This window comes from Canis aureus, chromosome 2 (assembly GCF_053574225.1).
Source record: "Canis aureus isolate CA01 chromosome 2, VMU_Caureus_v.1.0, whole genome shotgun sequence".
NCBI classification, from domain to species: Eukaryota; Metazoa; Chordata; class Mammalia; order Carnivora; family Canidae; genus Canis; species Canis aureus.
In genome coordinates, this window is record NC_135612.1 from 16,177,182 (window position 1) to 16,195,850 (window position 18,669).

The 18,669-nt window shown below is 39.1% G+C and overlaps 1 long non-coding RNA gene across 7 annotated transcripts in view; it reads left to right on the forward strand.

Moving 5' to 3' along the window:
* The window catches only part of LOC144293663 (uncharacterized), a 652,264-nt gene that overhangs the window by 132,588 nt on the left and 501,007 nt on the right, over positions 1-18,669 (forward strand). For 6 of the 7 annotated variants that reach the window (XR_013360908.1, XR_013360900.1, XR_013360891.1 and 3 more), the window contains 2 exons: positions 472-604; positions 8,529-9,104. The exons of the other annotated variant lie outside the window; for it this stretch is intronic. This is a non-coding gene — a long non-coding RNA (uncharacterized LOC144293663). Of the gene's footprint in view, positions 1-471; positions 605-8,528; positions 9,105-18,669 lie in introns of those variants that run through there. 7 annotated transcript variants of the gene reach the window in all.

Below are 18,669 nucleotides of genomic sequence, written 5' to 3' on the forward strand. Positions count from 1 at the left end.
AGTGACTTGAAATTGAAATAAATTGTTAAAGAAATAGTGATAATTTTAATGCTCTGGCCAAGAGAGTTGAAAGTGAAAGTGAAAGACTGAATCTTAACATAACACTTTGGTGAGCTTGTTTTGCTCACCAACCAACCAGTACAAGATAGAGGATTATCAGGGTTATGGCAGTCGCAGATATTTGGATTAATTTCCATTCATATGGTAGGAATTTTATACTTTTATACTTCATGTAGTGTAACATTGGGAAATTAGTTCACTCTGAGTGTCCAAGGCCACAGACCCATCCTTTCAGATGGCTCAGCACACTGGCCACCTTTAGCTTTGACTATCACTAGGAAGCACATGCCTTGTTGAGTCTAACCAAACTACAAATGATCTTAAATCTGGTTCTACCATGTACCTCACAGAGCATGGGACCTAAAAGAGTTGGGCTGTCTTTAACCTGGATTGTTTTACTTCTATCCCAAGGCTATTTCTTTTGCTGTAAGAGAGGCATACAACAACTCATTTACAAGCCGAGCTAAAGAAGAGAAAAAAAAACAAAGCATGATGCAACCAGAGAGAAGGATCCTGCCTGCTTCGGTAGCCCTGTCCAAAGCAGGTAGGATTTGTTTGGAATCTTTACAACACTGTGATGACCTAGGTGGGAAAATTCTGACTTGACTCTCAGAGCAGACATGTGCTTGACTGTCACAACTTGTCCATTTTTCCCATTCATGGTGCACATGGAAGCATGTCTTCATTAGAAACAAGTGCAGTGTGAGTAGCAAAGATGACCATATTAAACATCCAGGAATTTTCACTTAATGTGCATATTTATATAACACTGCAGAAAAGACTAGGGCTGCCTGGCTATATTAGATCATTTCACTGTTCACCAAAGAGATTTGAAATGGACTTTTAATTATTATTGCCGATTTGCTATGGCTGTATTCCTTAATATGAACATCTGATTAGGATTAATTTTCTTTAATTGATGAATAGAGCGCTTAAAATTATAGAGTTGAACTTGTAACATATTGGCATATGTATGTACTGTATTGCACTTTTTGTGCAACATGTATTAAGACTTTTTGCTGAAGTACAAATTATAGACACTTACCTGTTTTAGTTTTGAGGTCACTGTTCTTCCTTCCTTCACCTTTGTGTGGCTTTTTACATTGGTTAATGGAGATAGAGGAGAACTAAGTGACTATTAAACTCTTTTCTATATACAGTAAAACCCATTAACATGGACCTCACTAAATTTGGAATTTATGATAATGAGAGCAGGGCTGGGTTAAAGTTTACTTTTGCATTGTCTCTGAATCAAAGCTTTGCTGAGCTAATAAATAACATTAAATACAGTTAAAGGGGGATGGCACTATTGTTTTATAAAGCAGACTTTTCAAGCACTCTAGAGAAAGGCCTTGAAGAGAGGTAATGAGGCAGTGTGGCAAAAGGCATAGTCCAAGGACAGTGCCACTTTCTGTCTACGTGACCTTGGGCAAATTACTTGGCTTTTCTGAGTTTCTTTTCCCTCACCTATAAAATGGAGATAGTTTACCTAATTTATGGGGCTGCTGTGAAGATTAGATTTAATGTTTAGAAAGAGTCTGATGTGAAGTATATACTTCATAAATGTCAAGTAATAACTACCTACCTAAAATAATTGGTGAGCTAATTTCGAACACCATTTTTTCACTAAAGCAACAGTCTTCCACACTTTAGAGTTTTGTTAACCTAATGTGAAGTATTGCTTTATTATTATTATTATTGATTGAAGGAAACACCCAGCAATTTGATGTGGTGATAAAGAGCTTTGGAGTCCAACACACTAAGGTTTGAAAGTATTTCTGAAATTCATTAGCTACATGTCCTTAGACAAATTACTTAATATCTCTCAGGTTTTATTTTCTAATTTGTAAAAATGGGATGATAATACCTGCTCCAGGACTTTTATGAGGACTCAATGAGATAATGCATGTAAAGTGTTCAGCCTACTGATTTTTACGTAGTAAACTCTCAAAACATCAGCTGTTGCTATTATCATGATCTTTTGGACAACAGTCCGTACTTTACACTTTTTGTTAATTTAGACTCGTCTTCAATTCACCTAACAAATTTCACTCTTGATATAATCTCCATTCTAGATAAGGATTTTTAAATACATAAGTAAAAAATTATAGAGAAGCAAAATGGCTATATATAGGTAGAGTGAAAGAGGAAAGAATAATATTTTAAAAGTGGAAGCACAAGGCTTTAAATTAGGCTTAAATTACTGAATAATCAATTTGTGCATAATCTTTGTGTCCTTTTTGAGAGGTCTTTATATCAGTCAGAATAGAACTGTCTTCTCTCTCTCTCTCTGTGTGTGTATATATACAGAGAGAATGTGGTAGACTGGTCACCAGCTCATATCATTCATTGGAGAGAGAGTAGCAGTTAAGTCCATGTTCAGTTTTATTTTCATCTTGCCTTCCCTGTGTGTTTCATAGGCTGTATAGATGAGAAATGTAAGCACTATAATGTCCTGCAATGAGACTGTAATCTATCCTCCCCTAATGACAGGCTTACACAGTTTGTCAGAATCCATCACCTTAACAGATCAGACTGAATTACTTCGATGACTGGCAAATGGGTGGTACTCATGGTGAAGTGAAAGCAGCCAGGTGTGTGTGTTTATTAAGTGCTCTTCAATAGAAATAAATGTGTTTTACTGAAAACTCTCATCCATGCTATTTTTGCAGAAGCAAGAAGTGCCCATCTTCCTTTGGGAAAACATAAGAATGATTTTTCTCAAGATTCTGAAATACTGCAATACAAATTCACAACCATAAACATGTTATAAAAATCAGGTTTTGTTTTTTTCCCCCTATAATATGCATGTACAGTAGAGCCTTGTAATAAGAACTAGAGGGGCCAGAAACATTAATGTTGGGGCTATGTGCCTTTGACTTTCCAGGGATGCCTGATTTAAGCAGATAATTTTTTTAAAAAGTAAAGTCAGTTCATTAGGTTGACAACCAATGGTTTAACGAATAAGAGTTTTCATATAAATAAATTCACAAGTCAGAAAAAACCCTTTGTCAGACCATGTTTTCCAAGATTTGGGTCAGAAAATGTGATCACTCTAATGCACACAGTGTTGGTTAGTTGCATTATTCAGATCTTTACTGGAACTGCTTAATGGTTAGTTGTTAAGGTATGGCATTATGTGTCTAGATTTGGAGTATCAACAGGAATAGCAATAATAATTTTTTATTGAATTCTTACTAGGTGCAGACACTGTGCTAGAAGATGGGGATATAATGGGAAACAAACATAAAAAGAGAGTCTCACGTTGTTAACAATCTATGAAGTAGGTATAGACAAAAACAACTTCATAGAGTGTAAATAATTTGTCCAAGTTTTGATAGGTAGTACGTGGCAGAGCTAGAATTACAGTGCTGTATTTGCTACAGCAGCCTAGCTTATGTTTTGGTTAAGAAACTTTGAAAAATAGTGGCTTAAACAAACTAGAAGGAGCTCCCTCCTGACATTGTAGAGATGCCATATCAGCCCTGGACTGCTTAAATTTATACAATCGGGTAAAGGAAAAATAAACTTCTATTTTACTACTCAGCCATCCCTGGCTGTTGGCTTCATTCACATGTCCAAAGATACATAATCATTCTTTTTTTTTTTTTTAAAGATTTTATTTATTTATTAGAGAGAGAGAGAGCGCGCACAAGCAGAGTGGGGAGAGACAGAGGGAGAAGCAGACTCTCCACTGAGCAGGGAGCCCAACAAGGACACAGTGCTAGATTCCAGGATGCTGAGATCATGACCTGAGCCAAAGGCAGATGCTTAACTAACTGAAGCACCCATATACTCTCATAATCATTCTTTTTAGCACTGGGTTTTATATACAACTCTGATGAATTACTGAACACTACATCTGAAACTAATGATGTACTATAGGTTGACTAATTGAGCTTAAATTTGAAAAAAATAAAGGCATTTCCTTAGATGTTGCACTTCTAACTTCTACTGGCATCTTATTAGCTATACCTATCTGCCGGGAAGGTCTGAAAGTATATCTTTGGGCCATGTACTTCTCAAAATTCAGGAATTCTATTAATAAAGAAAAAAGGAGAGAATAGGGTATTAAGGGACAATTGACAGTCTCTGCATCAAATGATAATTAAGAACATTGTTTCAAAATGGAGTTTTGATATAGACTTAGACAAGTGATAAATGATATCATGACTTTGGGGATATGCTTTCATCCATTATACATTTCTTTCCAAGTCGTATATCAAGGTTTTGTACATATGATATGTGTATGATATATTTAAATACAATATGTGAGATATTATGAATAGTACATGCTTCTTCAGAGGACTCTGGTTATCTATAAATGCTAATTCAAAATTTCACAATAGAAGAGGCCCACTGGCTTTAATCTTTGGCAGAAAGCCTTGCAAAACCCTTGGGATTTATCTTGTTTGCATTCTCACTCAAAAAGATCTCAAACTCAGAGTTCTGTGTTGTAAGAGATGCATTCATAGAGAGATTACTCTGAGTGAAGCATGTATTTAATACATAAATCATAAACAACCCTGACCCTGAACTTCAGGGTTTCCTAGAATTCTTGGTCTATTCTTTTTTTTTTTTTTTAATTTATATATTCTTTTTAAGTAGGTCAATGTGGGACTCAAACTCATGATCCTGAGATCAAGAGTCACATGCTCTACTGACTGAGCCAGCCAGGTGCCCCTTCTTGATCTATACTGATAAAATTTCGACTTTTACCATAGAAAAATCAATTAACAAGTATTGAGAATATTTCTTAGGAATATACTTAGTAGTTATGTTGAGATGAACCCACAGATCCTTATTTAGGTATCTTCTGGGGCCACAGGAGGAGATAAGCACAGGGTAGACCTCAAGACCTCATAACATTCTTGTTACCTTGGTGCTGCCCACCCCTTATCCCCCAACACCCAAGCCTAATGCAGTCTCATATGAACTTAGCTGTCCATATGGAGCTGCTTGGAAATATTGTGTCTTGCAGACAGATAGATGTCTTTGGTTCTTTTTCTTGGGTCCAACTCTTTAGGTCCTACTTTACTAGTGACTAGATGAGGCAGGAGAAAAATGAAAAAAGAAAAAGAAAAGTTTATCTTAGAGCTGGTCCAATTAGTTTGTCCTAAGCCTTATCTTGGGGAAGAGTTCTTGGGGAGCATCTACTAAGTGGGAGGCAATTCTAGACCTGTTTCGCTTCATTGGCACATGGAAGTAGAGAGAAGCAATCTGCAGAGAGTGAGGATTCCAAGAGATGAACCCCGCAAAGAGGGAACAGCCTACAGAAGTTGAAACTTTAACCTTTTTCTCCATATACCCAAAGCTCTATCACCTATTAAGAAGTTTAGTTGAGTCCAGTAACTTGATTCAGTCTCCTTACCTCTCTTCCTTCGTGGGTGTGGGTTTGGGGAGTGTATTAAGGGTGGGGAGAGAGGGAAGTGGAACTTTGCTTTAGAAGGCACTGTAACACATACAGGACATGGCCTTTATCCTGGTCCTCAAAGAACTAATAGTCTGTCTGGGAAGCTAATGTACATGAAACATTTAGTGAAAACCAAAGCACTTGAACTATGTGTTATTGATTATTCAAGAAAGAATCCAGATAAGGGATAAATCAATGTGGATTTGTTTCTTGGGGAAGGCTTTCTGGATCATGTCACAAGTGAGGTGCCAAAGGATTAAAGGAACTTATTAAGAAGGCAATAAAGAGGGGGTGAACAAAGATTCATAATGAGCTTAGAGGTCAGTGAACTTATGTACCTGAGGCAGAGACTTAATTTTGGAGACTAGGGAATGAAGTGGAATAGGATGGTGGGATACTTCAAAAATCAGGCATATGTTAAGCTATAGATAGTCAGGTGAGTTTTTTTCTTTTAAACTTAGTGTTAACCTCTAAGTTTTTATGGGACAAAGGGAGGATAAATTAATAAATTACTGACTAATTGAATGAATGAATAAATAAATTGTATTGTAAAGACACTGTAGATATTATAACTGGCCTCTTACATAGAAATTTGTCTAAGCTGGGAGTTTGGGGTTCCTCTGCAAGATCTCAGCAACATAGGTTGCCAGGGAACAAGAGAAGTCAAGACCAGGTATCACAGCGACTGGGAGCCTGGCTGTGCTCACGTTAGCCAGCAGTCTAGTCCTCAGTGAACAAGAAGAAGTGTTGGATCTGAGGAGATCCAGTTCAGCAGGAGATTTGGTTAACTAGAATGTGGAGAGCAGGTAAGACTGAGTCAGGAATGGTGCTGTCTTGGAATTTGGGCAATGTAAATTCCAGCCGGCAGCTTGAGTTCTGGAATAGACTGGTGGACGGTGATATCAGGGCCCTACTCAAGTAGATTGAAGTACAGGGCAAGGCACAAGGTCTTGAAGGAAAAAGGAAAGCTAGCCAGGGCAAACAGTTCAGGAGACTGGGCCAATATGTGTGGAGTTAGCAGGGCAACGGGGGAATGATGATGAAGCTGTGTGGAGTAAGCTCAGAGCAATTCAGAGCATTTGTGGCCAAGAAAGGAATACCATTGCTGCTATCTGGTGTGTGTGTGTGTGTGTGTGTGTGTGTGTGTGTGGTTGCTTCTCTTTTGCCTGCCTGCTGAAGATGCATTGAAGATCACAGCTGTGCTGAGCCTCTTAAGTAGATCCTTCAGGGGCCCTACCTCAGACAGATCTTGGAATGAATGGCTGAAGCGGAGGCCCGGTGGAGGTAGCATCACTTGGAAGGAGTTGACTACAGCACAGGAGATGGAGGCATAGCTAGGAGCCTGTCATATCCCAGGCTGAGGAGAACAGGGTTTGGCAAAGGGGTGGGGAGGACTTAGTAGAAATTCAGAAGCAAAGGGAGCTGCAAAAGACATTTCAAATTAAGAAGAGGCTTCAGTGACAAGTTTGATATAATGGATAGGGAAAGAAGAACCTAAAATGATTCCAGGTCCATTTTAAATGCTCATGTACTTTGACATTTTTGTTCCTGAGCTGAAAGGTGTTGTATTTCTTCTAAACCCAAAACAATTTTATTTGACAGAAGACAAAAACAAAAGTTATTTACAGTAGTGTTTTGCTCAAATAATTCAATGGGATAACTGTGCTTCTGCTCTAGGTTTATCTCCCAGCCACACCATGCAGAGGCTGCCCCACTCGCAGCCTCCCCATCTTGCACAAGGGGAGAATGCCAACCAGAATTCAGCAGCATGGCTCTCTCACCCTTCACCCCTCACCACCTCTATTGCTCAGTGCACCATCGGAAGGAAAAGTCCCACCCTAGTTGAGTACACTTCCAGGATCACTTGCTATAATCATCTTCCCACACTCACACCAGACCTGGGCTCACAGACGTGGGGTGGGGTGGGAGATGCTGGGCAAATAGCAGCTTCAACTAATCTTGAAGCCTCTGTGTTCTTTCTTCCAGAGCTGAGCCTCAGGAGGGTGAGGATCCCCGATCCCCTGGGACATGCAAGGAGGGGGTGGGGTGGCAAAAGAGTGAGCCTAGGAAACTTGCCCACTCACAGAGAACAAAGTTCCCTCTCCTTAAATAACCAATCCCCATTCCCCCAGCATAGGCCAGGCCACTGTGAAGTCGAGTAGAGCTGATAGGTATTTTCAACTGACGTATCCCTTTGGCCTATTCTTTAAAAACCCAAAGAAATGAAGTAAATTAAATCAGTGTGTTAAGGCTAAGCTTATTTGTGTGTTTGTTGGCTTTGTATCTCAACTGTGGTGGGTCTGCAGTGGGATATTTCAGAGAAAAAGAGCCCTTGAGCAGGTGAATGGATAGAAATATTCCTTGCAAAGATGCTTTTCTTTCCTGTTCTAAGATAGTGTTGATAATGTACGTGTGCCTGAGCGTGACTGAAAAGCCTTAGGTGGGGCCTACCTGGGTCTGTGTGTGTGGCTCTCCTGGGGCCTTGGTTGCTGGAGGAGATGTTTGAAGTGTTTATCCCTAACCTCTTTTACTCACCTGGTTAGTTCTGAGCTTTTGCTGACTGAAGAGCGCTCCTGTCTGGCTGCAGGGCTTCACTGCAGGGGGCTGTGTGCGGCTGTTGGTTCTCAGCCAGCCACTCTGCGGCTCCATAATGGGACATAGGCATGGACTTTCTTCTTCGTGAATGGATAGGGCTTGGAACCTCAGGACAGGTTTTATTCCTATTTTTAGAGGTGAGGACAGAAAATACAGATTCTTTACCTGAAAGGGAAAATTCTGTTTTCAAAATGAATTTTCAAAAAATACTACAGGTGTGTAGTATTTTTGATTTTATCGGGCTTGGATCTGTAACTGCGGTGACATGGATTTCAAGGTCATTATATAAGGTAAGGAGAGAAAACTCGAACCAGCCTTATTACCATAAAAGATCCTGGTTGCACTTTTGAAGGGTTGAGCTAAATAATTTTAGTGATCAGTGGAAGACCAACTGTTGTACTTCTGAAAAGTTGTTCTTAGAAAGGCTTGAATTAATGATTTGTTTCCATTTTGTTCACAGATATACTGTCTGTAGGACAGGGGTAGACTGAATACCTGCTTCACTGAATACCTGCTTCACAGCACCTTTCACATTTTCTTGTTGGAAAGACAACCGTTGGAGAATCATCTTGTTACCATCAGCAAAAATGCAAACAAATCAAGACATTAAGAATGCCACAGTGGCCAGCAGTTAATGATGCCAGTGTTACACAAGCTTCAGCAAAGTTTTCAAGACAGTGTGCCTCACTAGCCAGGAATCAGGGAAGATTGAACCTATCCTTTTTGTCTCAGCTGTTCCTCAAATCAGTGCAACCCCTCCAAATTAATGTGAATTGAAACATGCATTGCCTTTTCAACTTAATTGAGTACTTACTATGGGTGAATCACTGCACAAAATAGGGGAGGGAAAATGAGGGAGACAAGTAAGATGTGTTTCCTGCCTTCAATGGATTTACAATTAGTTTCAGGGCACTTTTTTTTTTTCCCTGCTGCTCTTAATTAAGTGTGTTTCTAAGATAGAAAACAAATGAATGGAAAAGTGTATTCTGTAAGTATTTTAAATCCCTTTAATAAAAAACAAAACAAAACAGCCTAATGTGGGCAACTCAGGACATCTTAATTCCATTTGTTTGGACTTTTGATAGGTAGGATTTATTTTATTCATTCTGTAAATATTTGGTAGACTTTAGAGATATTAACACATTAGATTTGGAATTAATTGAATTCAATTCTCCCCCCACTCCCGAGATATAGATTATCTGTTGAAAAATATATTGTGTTTGTACATTTCTTGCAGAGTGGGTAGGTGAATTACATCTGTTGTCTCTGTAGGCCTCTACCTTCTGTGCCTTAGGAACCTGACATCATGTGAGCTATTAGCTTCGGGAAAGGGGGAGATTTGGATCAAACTTGGGAATGTTGTTCATGGACCCAGCATAGGGCTGGGATAGGGGCAAAAGAGACCTGGGCAATGACTCTGTAGGAAACTTTGGCTATTTTGGTATTCATGTGTTGTCCTCTATGCTACAAAATTACGTTTTTTTTTTTTTTTTTTTTTGAAGACTTATTTCTGATCTGGGAATAAGTCATGATTCTTCCAGTGTTAAGATGCTAATATGACTGTAGACATTAGACATTTTATGTGGTGTATGTAACACATTTTTGTATGTATGAAGCAACAATAGACATGTCTTTGTCTTGAGTGGTGTCCATCTGAATGGAAAATGTGCCAGCTTTTTTTTTTTTTTTTTAAACATCATCAACAGGCTTCTTAATTAAGCTGCCACTATATACTGCCAATAGCACTGTGTGGCATTTGAGAAATGAATTGTGAAGTGCCGTTTCCCTCTTATTGAATAAACAATGTTGCTCCATATAAAATGGATTTAAAGTGTTCTTCGAATGGGACATTATATTGCTCCCTAAAGAATTTGATGAGAATTCTCATACTCTCCCTTTTTACTTAATTTCCCAAAACTTTTATTTTGCTCCTCAGTAAGGAATAGTTCTAATTTGACCAGTGACTTAATTACATGATTCATCCTTAATAGGATGAATTGCCCTGCCCCCAAACTCCTGATACTGGATATTTGTTAATCTGAGTTATGAAACTATATTTTACTACATTGTAGGTATGTACTTCATGTTCTGGGAAATTTTTTGGAGGGACCATCTCTATGTTCCTGGAACCTGGCACAGTGCCTGGTGCATAGTAGGTATGTGTTGAGTAAACATTTGGTGGTCAAAACATGTGAAATAGCTTTTTTCTGTGATTCCTAAGGCTCTATGAAAGACAGAGGGGTCTTGCTAACAGAGTAGCACCTTCATCATTTGTAGCTCATAGTCAATCTAGTTAGAATATGACCAAATTAACTGGGTTCTTCATAATCAGTCTAGTCCACTGGGCTGCTTAATGGGTGTCTTGGATTCATCAGTTTAAGCCTGTGATTTGTACTAGCATCCACTGTGCTTCCCCTGGCCCTTGGCCAGCTCAGTAGGGGTGGGCCTTTGGAGGGGCTTTTCTGCTTCTCCTCTGGTTGTCTTCCACTAGAAGAGCAGTCACTCTATTCACTGGGTATTCACGTCATGCCAGGCGCTGAGCTAAGTGTTTTACACATATCCTCTCGCTTAATTATCTCATTTAAACCTTACAGCAACCATTTGAAGTAGGCATTATCTATTGCAGAGATATGTATGTGTCTTGCTTAAGTCATGGGGATCTAAATCCAGATCTCTTAGATTCTAAAGCCTGAACTATTAACCTCTCCCCTCTGCTGCATCCCAGGAGAAATTCCCAGTGCCTGGTGGTGTGGGGGCAGATCAAATCTGGATGTAGTCCAGATTCATTTCATTTAGTATTCCCAACCAGCAAACTGTCTAACAGATAAAACCCAGCAAATCACAGTTGTTTTGAGAATGGGGGAGGGCAGAGCAATTGGGAGAAAGCAAAGTTGGAGACAAACCAATTTGAGTCAAACCTTTAGCCTTTATCTCATAATGCTTTTTTTTTAAACTTTCTTTTTTTAACATGGCCTGACACCATGTGATAAATCAAAGCCTGACGTAATTGACCCAGAATTGATCCCCAAATGTCTTTTGGGGGAACATGCTTCAACTCTGGTTGTTGATTCTGAGAAATAATTGCCACCCTAGAAAGGTAATTACATATGCCATTGTTTATACACATAATGGGCTCAGAATGCATATTCTGCACAGAGGGAAAGAGAATCCTGCTTGCACATTAGGGGTGTGTGCTATGTATTGTGTCAGAATGCCACAAACAGCATGTGAACTCCCTATTACTGCTTCTTTCCCTAACGTGTGTGTGCGTGCCTGTGTGCATGGAAGGGTGAGGTTAGGAGTGAGGAAAGAGATGGGCCGTGGAAGGCTGTTTGTTGAGCTGAGTGACAATGATTTCCTTTTCCTTAATTTTTTAGTTTACCAAAACATCTTCTGGATCTGATTCATTTAGCTTGGTCTGGTAAAAGGATTGTTTTCTTCCTGCTTGGCATATGCTTATTAATGAGGTCTCATATTTCTTTCCATCAAGGGCTGTTTACTTTGTGGAAATCTAAAGTGAGAATCATTCTCCACAACATCCTCCTAAATGCCCTGGTTTTGACCACCCCTTTAAGTACACCAAACAGTCAGCTAAAATGGTAGCTTGTGCCTTTCCTCTCACTGTGCTTTCTGGTAAAACATAAGTGGGATTTAAACCACAAATGACCAATTAAAGCACTTCATGCCTTTTTCCTATAGCCATAAGACAATAGTTATCCTAAGTAAATATAACAAATAGGCTATTTTGTGGTAGTCTAACCCTAGCAACACACACACTCACACACACACGCATATATATATATAACATATATATATATATATATATAATATATATATACACAGACACTTTTTTTTTTAATCAAAGCCTTAAAAAAACAATGTCATGACTTTTTGTAGTATGCACAATGAAAGAAATACATATGTATTCTGCTATGGAACTAAGCATTGTTTGAGGCCGAAGCAATTCATCCTGGACTGTTCTCTGCTGCAGTGTCCAGCAAATTGCATGACCTGCTTGTTAGACTTGACAATAGCGTTTTACCTAACAAAGGCCTCTGCAGCTCTGAGCAGCAGTGGAATGTCAGAATGAGCACATTTCACACACAGATGTGCAGCCATAATAGCCTCTAAGAAGATGCATGTGGCAGGGAGGTGAGGGTGGGGGTTGGGCGCTTGGAGTGGGTGGTGTGTGTGTGTATGTGTGTGTGTGTAGTTTGGGGGCCGGTGGGAGAAGCAGGCCAACAGTTAGCAGTAGGGACATGGCCCCGCTGACCACATTTAATCAGCCCTCTGTAAACAATTCAACATTTTCATTGTTCTCTAAAAACTAATAAAGAGAAACAAGCACTTTTCATTCATCTTGAAGTAATTTTCTGTCAGGTTGGAGCCCCTTGTGGCCTCCAGCTTGTGCAATGCTAGCTGTGTGATACAACAACTATTGCAATTTATTTTACAAACTCTGGTCATTCACATGTCAGTTAGTGTTCACCAAGCCGGCATCTGAAATTGTGCAGTTAACGAGTTTTACAACATTTCTATCAAGAGAAACTGTTTAGCATAACTGACTCTTAAGGAGTTATTATACCTCTAAAAATCCATTTTAAGGGGCATTATTTAAATAAAATAGAAAAACGGTTCACTGCCTTTTAAAGGGGCTACAAAAAAAGTCCATCAGCTCCAGTGCAGTAATCCTCAGCTTAAAGCACTCTTGAGAGTACTTCTGGGAATTGTCAGCATAATGAAATGTTTTGTGAAATGTCCAGATAGATTCCTCTACTCAACAATTTTACTGCACCATATTTATTTTCCTTCCAGTTTTTAAAGAAGTGAATGACTTTTTGAGAGGATGACTCTATGTTGTGTAGATTAACTGAGCACATTATTACCCAGGTTGTAGCAGAAGTGATGGTTCTGTTTGCAGCGTTATCCGTACGCATCTGCAGACGGGAGCAAAGAAGAGAAAGGCAGCTTTTCTCTCCTTAGTACGTTAGCTCTGAAAGGGTTAAATCACTACGCGGCCTACAGATTTTGTATTTTCCTCAGTGCCACGTTTCCTCAAGCTTTTTAACAACTTCAGTACAACACAGCCCCTGTAAACAGTTTCTTTAAACTTTAAAAAATGGACTCTGTTTTCTTACCCTAAATATAAATGCAGGAAAACCCACACGCTTGTACTTTGGCACATGCATAATGATGCATATCATTTGAATCTGGCCCATTTCAATAGGAGATGCTATTGAACATTTTACTTAAAGAACAGTAGATTCCTCACATTAATTGAGATGGCCAATGACCCCAAACCAATTAATGACTAGAGTCTGTAATAGAGCACTATATGGCATAGCAGCAAGTTCATTTAGCATATTATATTACCTAAAGGGAGTAGAAGCCACCACTTGTAATGTAAATGTCTTAATGGTTCTTTCTACAGTGAGCAAGGCCAGGAGAAAAATTATATTCTGCTGTAACAAGAGATACTCCATATCCCTGGGAGGTGGATTTGTAACAGGGTACATTTTCATTTTGCAACAAATGGTCCCCTAATTTTGTAGACTGATGTTTGTGCACAGGACTTTGATTTTCAGAGGGAGACAGGCAGGTGTTCTTGGGCCTGTTAGCTGTATCTGCCCATAAGAAGCATCCGTGAGCCAAATACAATTTGACATAATTCATACCTTTATTGCCTCCTACAGAATGATATTATTTCATGCTGGTACATTAATGTTTCCAGCACAATACTGTCATTCCTGGAAATTTTACCTTTTGAAGTTCAGATATTGAAGAATGAGTTTTAAAATTCTCTAACTGCCTTAGATTTGGGAAAAATGCAACTTATTCCAAGGTCAGCGTTTTTTTTTGCTCTTTTTGATATTTGGTGGCACTGCAGATAATGTTCAGATAATGGGGAAAGGTCATAGCTGAAAACTCTTACCTCTTCTTGGCCAAAGAGTTTGTTCCTCTTCTGTTTCTGTGTTTGCAAGTAAGATTTCATCAACTTCTCATGTCATACTTGGCTCTTATTTGTTCACCTAGTGATGTAAAGTCAGGAGATGTTGACAAAAATGTTTAAATGATGGCACTTGAATCTGTTTGATGTAGTATTTAGATCTGTCGTGATATTCCAGCATTCCAAATTAGTTAGGTCAGATGGAGGATAAAGTTTCCTGTTGCTGGCATAACAAATTACCACAAATTTAGTGGCTTGAAATCACACAAGTTTATTAGCTTACAGTTCTGTAGTTTAGTGGTCTTTTTGGATTAAAATCACTTGTTGACAAAGCTGTGTCCCTTCTGAAGGCTCTAGGGGAGTAGCCTTTCTCTTGCTTTTTCTATCTTCTAGAGAATGCCTGCTTTCCTTGACTCGTGGCCTCTTCCTCCATCTTCCAAACTAGCAGTGATAAGTCGAATCCTCCTCATATGGCATCTGTCTGACTCTGCTCCATTGTCACCTTTCTTTTTCACTGACTGCAGCTGGAAAACGTTCTGTACCTTTGAGGATTCATGTGATTAGATTGGGCCTACCCAAATAATATAGGATAATCTCTCCATCTCAAGGTCCATATCTCAAAACACATCTTCAAAATCTCTTTTGCCCATGCAAGATACAGTATTTATAGGTCCTGAAGAATGGGACTTGGACATCATTGTTGGGAGGTGGGAGTTAATGGCATTGATCTGCCTACCACGTGGAGTCTCTGAGAGTTCTTTCTCATACCAATATTTGGAGAGTTAATTGCAGTTCCTAGGCATCTCCAAACTTTTAAAACCATGCATGGAAATAGTTTTAAAAGTTTGATTACAGGGGATCCCTGGGTGGCTCAGCGGTTTAGCGCCTGCCTTTGGCCCAGGGCGCAATCCTGGAGTCCTGCGATCGAGTCCCGCGTCGGGCTTCCGGCATACAACCTGCTTCTCCCTCCTCCTGTGTCTCTGCCTCTCTCTCTCTGTGTGTCTTAAATAGATAATCAATCAATCAATCAATCTTTAAAAAAAAGTTTGATTACATATCCTAGGATAGGTACGTATCCTTCTAAACCATCCTACTATTACCTATATTAATAGTATATATACTGTTAGTAAAGCTTCATTTCTTTTTGGCAGATAAATAAAAAACGATCTTCTCAAGGTTTCTTTGCACCTCAGTGTGTCATCTTGTATGCCCCCAGGGCTGTGTGCCCCTAATTTTGGAGGAGAAGGAGAGAGGATGAAGTTTGGGTTAACTTATGTAAATGTGGTTCTTTATTCTTTCAGAAATAGAAATAGTCCAGAGTGAGGAAGGGACTGCAGAGACTTTTTGGTAGTGTCGAACTACTTTTTGGGTTAGGAGTTAAGAGTAGAACAGTATAGAATGTAACATGCCCAAAACTTTCCTGAAAGTTGAGACCTGCCAATTACAGAATTATAAGACATATGCCATTGTATAAAAGACTAGAAAGAGACTCTTCACCAAGAGCTCTAGAATAAGAGGGTGTCTCATCGAATAGCTACTCATGTCAGTACAGTTGAAAATCCCAAGAAGCCAATTGTTCAACGAGCGTCTTAAACACTCGTGGCAAGGTCCATGTGAAACTGAGCTGAGAGAAAGGGTGATTCTGCTAAGTTCATTTTAAATCATAGTTTTTGATTTTGAAAACATCTGCATCCCACCAGCCACTCTTGATCTCCATGCCATATAGGCCTGTTACAATGTAGGAAACCCAGAAATTGTGACACAAGCTGACTCTGTTAAGTCCCCTTGTGTTAAAATGTGAGATGTTTTTGGAGCAGTCACCCTCAAAAAATGGGATCTTGCTAAGGTATGCTGACACACCGCTGAAATCTAAAAGAGCTTCTGTTGGCAAAAGAAAGTAGATTGCCACAATAACGTACATCTATTAGGAAACAAGTCAATGAGTGGTTGGCAGTTGCCATAAGTGTCCCGGAAGCAGTCAGGGCAGTATATTTTAACTTAACCTTTTCCAGGTCACTTCCATTCTCTACCTGAAAGACAGGTAGTCTTCCTACATCCTTCACTGATAGTTTCCATCAGTGATCTCAAAATGTAACCGATAACGTGTCAATGATCACTGTAGAAAGAAGTTAAACATTACAGTGAAATTTCCCCATTGAAACCCAATACAGGGATTAGCAACAATAGGGAATCTGTTTTATTTGCATTTAATTTGTACCTTCACACTATTATCTCCTATGTTTTAGTTTCAGGAAATGTGGTCTCAGGCTATTATAACCACATTTCATGCTGCTGTTGCACTGTTATTTGATCTCTATGGTTGGAAATGACTTACTGAAAAAATAAAGCTAGCATACTTTATTTTAATTATACCAGTGCAGTGTCTAAATAAAAAATGTACTTTATATTTAATGTGGAGCACAGATTAACAGTTTTATGGGACATAAAATCTATCTATATCATTTTCTATTTACACATCAGTTATATATCTTTCTCTCAGCAAAACAAATGCCTATGGTGTGAAAACAAGGAAGGAGAGCATCGAAGTTACAATCACATGGGCAGTAAATAACATCTTAATTGGTCTGGAATGCCGGAGTTTGATTTTTTTTCCGCCTGGCTTTTATTTATTGATCTCTATAGCTTATTTATCTTTCCAGTGATTTGTACAAGTCTATCTCCTTTCCTCAATAAGCCAATGCGTATGGTGGTTTTATATTGCACATCCCATCTGGGGAAATGGTCTAGTGAGAGAAGTGCAGTTGCTCCTGGAAAAGCCATTATTTAAAAGCTCTTGTAGAGGTAACTTCTTAGGTTTTACACTTTGTCTTCTGGAAAAACGAAGGAAAAAGAAGAAGTGTGGCTGTTATGAAGTTGCCACCCAATGTATGTTTCAACAATTCTCTTCTCTCCCTTGTTTGGCAGTAGTAAGAAAATAAAGAAGGATTTATAGTGTACACTGGGAAATGTTTTCTAAGTGTTCCTGTACACGATTTAGCTCCTAGTGAAGGAAGCAGACAGGAATGGATTATGTATATCTCATACATAATATGTAAACTTTGGGTTTTCCTCTGTATGCATTTCTGCAGTTTCAGTCCTACTATCTTCTTAAATAGCTCTTTAGGATAAACTATACTTCAAGTGACACATTATGCCCCATAGTGTGGTTGAGAACTGGTAAATGTAACCATTCTCAGGAAAACTAGTTGGCAAAAGGTCCAATACTTCTAGTTTGTAGCTATCCAGGGTTAAAGCGAACCCTGGAAAATTAGTCATTTTTTTTTCCCTCCTAAATCAATGATCCCCTTGTTCATGTCAGCACTTCCAGTGTTTGTCATGATTCTGTTTGGTTGTCTTGATCTCACAGAATATTAGAAAAGTGCTCTGAAAGATTCCCTCTGTTGATAGCTGAGAGAAAAACACGTTTACAGATGGCAGTGCTATACTTACACTATGCAAGTGATGCTTTGCAAAGTGATTCTGTAAACATATTCCAAGGAAGAGACTCTGCTATCCCATCATCACCCTAATATAACCTTAAGTGCTTTAGAATGAGCTAATGAAAATTTGGGGCAGGTCTTTTAGAGAATGCATTTGCATTTGACATAATTAGTGGTAGGCAGATCTTACTACATCCAGAGGGAATCTCAAGACAACTGCTTGGTCGACTATTAGTGCTTAATTTCTGAATGTCAAACCCTGCACGTCTTAATTTCTAGAGAATAAGCTCAATTGAACTTGCTCCCCAGTTATGCAAAAACTGCTCAGATAAAACCAAGTGGACACCAATGTAATGAATGTGGTTATTAAATTGTTTCAATTGAAAGAACCCTATTCTTACACCATCATAATGGGAACAATTTATCCCCACTGATCGGGCTGTCTCTCTCTTTCTCTCTCTCGCTCTCTCTTTTTCTGAGCTCTCTTTGATCTTGAAGCATATTGCAGTGGTGTGTCCTATTGAAAAGCGAAACTGGGGCAATTTTAATGCTTTTGTACCTTACCAGTGCTCTATTTTTTCACTGTTTAAAAATAGCTGTTAATTATAAGTGCAGTTTAAATGTCTCAAGTGACCCAGAAATGCAGGTTGGAATGAGACAGATTGTGTGTCTCATATAAAACAGATGTACTCTCACAGAGCATTCTGAATTCAGTCTTCTCTCCGTATCCTTCTCTTGGGTTATTTCAATCAGGTATTGAGCTGGTCTAGCCCTGTGCTATAAAATCCCATACATTTGAAGCGGGGGGGGGGGGGAAGCGAATCTCTCTCTCTCTCTCTCTCTCTCTCTCTGCCCCGTAAAGAGCCTCTTTTGTATATCACTCCCTAGTATGTGGGTGAATATGGTTTTTGGTGTTAGATAATGGGACAAGGACCACTTTCCTGGCCTGGAAGACCATATGATTTTTCTAGAGCCCCATTTTGCCTGCCTCCTGGGTCAGGAGGGTGTGGCTTAAAAAGAACACTGCAATAGTGATAAACATATTCCTTGAGGTCCTTCTTCAGCTTGATTCAATAGTGCCTGAGGACAAATTACTCTGCTAGATTTCAAAGATCTTTGATTCTTCACCGGTTTTAGAAACTTGTGTTTTTAGCGTCTTGCTAACGCTTACATGCTGGAGATGGTTACACTGTTAGTGATGTTTCAGGGACCAA